General features: G+C 39.5%; 1 pseudogene; it reads right to left on the bottom strand.

Moving 5' to 3' along the window:
* Nucleotides 1–500: 500 nt before the first annotated feature.
* Nucleotides 501–629, bottom strand: LOC118759743 (U1 spliceosomal RNA; annotated as a pseudogene).
* Nucleotides 630–5,330: the final 4,701 nt, after the last annotated feature.

Below are 5,330 nucleotides of genomic sequence, written 5' to 3'. Positions count from 1 at the left end.
TTAGTATACATGAGGCAAGAATGGGCCTGGTGCTGTAGCCTAGTGGCTAAAGTCCTCACATTAGATCCCATATGCATGCTGCTTCATATCATGGCTGCTCGACTTCACATTCAGCTCCCTGCTTGTGGCCTGGGAAAGTGGTGCAGAACGGCCCAAAGCCTTGGGACCCTGCACCCACGTGGGAGACCTGGAAGAAGTTCCTGGCTCCTGGCTTTGGATCAGCTCATCTCTGGCTGTTGCAGCCAGTTAGTGAGTGAACCAACAGATGGAAGACCTTTCTCTGCCTTTCCTCTCTCCGTAAATAAAACTAAATAAATCTTTTTTTTTAAGGAAGGGTGAGTTAAGAATGAATGATTTCCAGAGGGAATCCTAAAGAAACTGTTCTAATATTCCTTGTTATTTGAGGTGTCCCCACCCAGAGAAAGAAAAAAACATCCCACTGTGAATGCATCATAAGCTGCTATGTTTACTTTTTTTTGTTGTTTGTTTCAGGGGAGAGTGCAAACTCAGTTTGAGTTTCCCACATTTGGGGAAATTGCAGGGGTCAGCACATCCAGAGTGCAATGGATAAGCCTTGCCCTAGGAAAAACACCTTCGTGATCTTGGTATAGTCTCTGGCAGGTGAGTATGCTGCCATGTTTTTCTTCAGGACATTTTGTCCTTTTGGAAGATTAGCACCACAGCCCACAGAGGAGGCACAATGCAGTAGAAGTTTAGTGACTCATTCACTGGTGTCTGCTCAGCCTTAACCTTGACTCCAGCTGTCTCACGCTCAGAAATCCCAGAAGGCTGTAATTGTGCTTGGGCGAAAAGTTAGCAATCAGTGTGCATTGCTGGTCTCCTCAATTGTGGAATCCTGGTCAATACCTTTTGCCTGGCAAGAGGGCTCCATTTTTCCCCTGGTAAAGCAAGGCTTAAGAGGCTGAAGGTTCAGATACCTAAAGTGGAGTTGACAAACTTCTTAGGATTTGAAGGAACAAGACCAGAAATGACAATGAAACTAGAACTTTTTTTTTTTTTAGATTGTGTTTGAAAGACAGAGTTGCAAAGGGGGAGATGGAAAGATAGAGATGGAATATGAATCTTCCATCTGTTAGTTCTCTCCTCAAATGGCCATGCTAGCTAGGGCTGGCCAGGTCACACACAGCATACTACACATCTAACCGGGTCTCCCTCATGGGACCCAAGCACCTGGCTGTCTTCTACCCTCTTCCCATGTGTATTCGCAGAGCTAAATTGGAATGGGAAGAGCTGGGACACAAACTGGCTCTCACATGCATTGTTGACCTCAGAAGCAGCAGTTTAACATGATGTGCGACAGTGCCGGCCCCAGAGAGAACCTGAATTCTAAAAGGTAAAACCAGGAGCTGGTGAGGTGGCTCAACATGGGACCCCAGCATCCCATAGGACAACTGGTTCGTGTCCTGGCTGCTCTACTTCCAAACCAGCTTCTGCATTATGGCCTGGGAGTGCAGCAGACGATGACCCACTTGCTTGAGACCCTGTACCCACATGGGAGACCTGGAATGGGCCATTCAGGGAGACCAGGAGGCCAGTTGAAGCGCGGTCCAGCAGATGGAAGACCTTCTCTGCCTCTCCTCTGCATCTGCCTTTCAAGTGAAAATAAATGAATATTTTTTAAAAAGTAAAATCAAATTAACTTGTTATTACTATTCCTCTCTGTCCAGGTATATAAAAACTTAATCTTGTGTTTTCTTACAATGCAATCCTGGTTTACACAATTATATGTAAACAACAAAATAGTAACTAAGATGTTTTAAATGGACCTTTTCAACACACATGGCTTTGTATAAACAAGCTTTTTTGAAATATTAAAGTTGTATCCATGTGGCATTTGAGCTAGTTGTAGCAAAAAATAGAAATAATCAGTGATCTAATGATTCAGAAAGAGCCACTGTTTCATGTAGTTATTGATGTATTTTCGTTTACTGTCACAGTCTAAATTACACAGTTCAGCAATAGTACAGAAAGTTGCTACAAAGCCCTTCACTAAGCTTTCCTCAGGGTGAGCCAGCACATGGAACATCTTTATCCCACCCTCTGTGCCTCGGCCTTTTACATATATAAATATTTTTAAAAAAAGAAAAGAAAAGAAAATCACAGACCATTTCCCAATAACAACAGCTTATCCTACCAGAGCTCATTGCCAAAATCCGGGCTACTGTCTGAAACACGGTAACTAAATCATTGGCCTCCAAAAATGGGATTGTTGGATTACACAATAGGTATATAGTTTCTTATACGTGTGTGTGAACTATTTCATTCTTTTCTAGAATGGATATGTTATTTAAAATTCTCATCAACAATGTAAGATTCACAGTCTTTTATTTATCCTTTACCTAAACATAGGTGCTTGGTCTATAATTTTGCACCACATTTCCTTACTTTCTTGAATATTCTTCAAAAATATGATTGTATTATCTTAAAGATCTCTTATTTTAAATATACTATATGTCTATTTTAAAATAATGTTTATTAGATATTCATTTCAATTTTTTATTATGAAAATTGACATTGATCAGTACTGTATTCGTCTGGGATTGGCCAGGAAATAACAGCACATTGCAGGTATTTCAGAAGGTAGTTAATAAAGGGAGTTAATACACAGTTGGCGCATGTCTTCTAATAGTCCTAAAACACACATTCATAGAAATGGAACAACAGAGTTCCTGGATCAAAGGACAAAAGCCATTTTAGGGGCTGTTTCCTGTTTGGTGCACATTGCTATTGTCCTAGAGAAAAACGGGAAACCACTGTTCATAGATACACTCTATGGTGCCCAGTATCAAAGGAGTCATTTGAAAAGGAATCTCTGACTTGATAGAAAAAAAAAATAAAACCAGAATCTCATTGTCTTAATTTGCATATATGTATATGTATACACACGTTATATATTGTACGTCAGAAACTACTTGAGCAATTTTTATGCCTTTTCGAGACTTTCTTCTCATGAGAAGTGACTGTTGACATTCCCATTTCTATATTCCACTGTTAACCTTTTCCTTTTTAAAAACTAGCTTTTTGGGGGTATAAACAATATGCAATAAACTACAGGTATTCAAAGTATAAAATTTGAGGAATTTGGTACACACAGAAATTTGGTCCTACAGAACCATCAACATGGAGATAATGAATGTACCATCACCCTCAAAAAGTCTCCTAATTCCCCTTTTTAAATCTCTTCTTCTGCTTCGACTGAGCCACCCACACAGTCTCCCACCCAACAACCACTTTCTGTAGCTTTATATCACTTGCATTTTCTAGAATATTCTATCAAATTTAATCATGTAGTCTATTCTCTCTCTTATTAAGTTTTTGGTCTGGCTTATTTTATTCAGTATAAATACTAACCTTTGATGCTGATCTCCTGTGCCAGTAATTTATTTATTACTGTTACTGAGCAGTATTCCACTGTGTGAGTGTAGCACAACAGGTTTATACCCTCACGTCACATTTTGATGGACATTTTGACTGTTGCCAGTCTTCATACAGCATAAATAAAGCTGCTATGAACATTTGCGTGCGAGTCTTTGTAGCGGCTAAAAACGTTTGGAAGCAGGGAGGCCACATTCCAGAAAACAGGAAAGGATATTTCGACAGCAGAGGGGCTGCAGATGGAGACTGAGACACAGGAAAGCAGCAGAGATAACGGTGCGGTGTTGCAGTGACCGGATAACCCAGTGGTAGTCAGTGAGTGGCAAACTGAACTCCACTGGTGGCTGGAGCTCCTCCACCAGACTGTCTCCTGCTTGGCTGGGAGGCACTCCGGTGGCAGCATGATGGACTTGGGGAAAATTCATGAAAGACACACACTGAGAAACTGAATGGGAGAACATCGGGAAGGGTAAGTGAGTGCCCAGTGCTAACTAAACTGTATCAAAAAACAATAAAAAAATGTAAAAACAAGTTCTTCCACAGTAAAGAAAAGCCCAAAGGATACACACCTCTGCCCTAGAAATGATACTTAAAGATATTCTCTTGACAGAGAAAAGGAATAACACCCACCAAAACCAAAGGCAAATGTGAAGAACATCCCAGTAAAATAACAACAGAAGACTGAATCAAGCAATGAACAACCCGTTGCTAAAATGACTGGATCAAATTATCACCTATTCATATTAACCCTGAATGTAAATGGCTTAAACCCATCAATCAAACATCATAGATTAGTAGACAGGATTAAAAAATAACTTCATCTATCATTTGCCTACAGGAGACACATCTCACCAACAAAGATCAGCAGAAACTATATCTTATGAATTTTGATGTTTTTATTTTCTTTTTCTTTAAAATAGTTTTTCTTTCTCATAGCAAATTCTTCACTGACTCATGGATCACACAGTTGTATCATTTTCTTCAAGAAGGTTTTTGATTTTCTTTTTCGTTTCTTCCGTGACACATCAGTCAGTCATTCAGTGCCATGTTCATTTGTTGCTATGTGATTTATTATTTAAGAAATCTTTGTCTTAAGGTCGTAAATTCATTTCTCCTATATCTTCTATTAATAGTTTTGTAATTTTAGTTCTATTACAGTTTAGAATTGATTCTTTGCCATGGTACCCCTCACTTTTATATGTATGCAGAAATTACACAGATGTATGTATGTGAAAGTACTTTAGAAGATCTTGGAAAATAACATCAACAGACAATCTTATTCAGGTGCAAAAAACTTTTGAGATTCATGTATATGGGTGATGTTCACAAAGTTCATGGAAAATACATATTATGAAAACATCTATATATTCCTAAAAACTGCACCAAAATAAATATATCTTTTAATTTGATTTCACATGAGATTCTTTTTTTAAAAGATTCATTTATTTTTACTGGACAGTCAGATAAGTCATATATATACAGAGAAGAGACAGAGAGGAAGATTTTCCATGCGCTGATTCACTCCCCAAGCGGCTGCAAGGGCTGGAGCTGAGCCGATCCAAAGTCAGGAGCCAGGAGCCTCTTCCAGGTCTCCCATGCAGGTTTGGGCTGTCCTCGACCGCTTTCCCAGGCCACAGGCAGGGAGCTGGCTGGGAAGCAGGGCCTCTGGGATTAGATTCGGCGCCCATATGGGATCCCGCTGCATTGAAGGCGAGGACTTTAGCCACTAGGCTGCTGCGCCAGGCCCTGGCATGAGATTTTCTTAAAGTCCTTTCAATGTATACTTATGAACATCAGATCCTAAAGTTTCAAAATAACCTAAAGCAGTAAAAGATTGTTTCATCATTTATTCTTCAGTTATATTTCAAATTGATCATTGCTCTGAAATAGCTATTTATTGCCGCTCCCATTTATTTATTCCACTTCTAACTGTG

Source organism: Ochotona princeps, chromosome 17, assembly GCF_030435755.1.
Source record: "Ochotona princeps isolate mOchPri1 chromosome 17, mOchPri1.hap1, whole genome shotgun sequence".
In the NCBI taxonomy this organism is placed as follows: Eukaryota; Metazoa; Chordata; class Mammalia; order Lagomorpha; family Ochotonidae; genus Ochotona; species Ochotona princeps.
The sequence above is the reverse complement of the archived record's forward strand: the minus strand, read 5'-3'. Positions and strand labels throughout refer to the sequence as shown.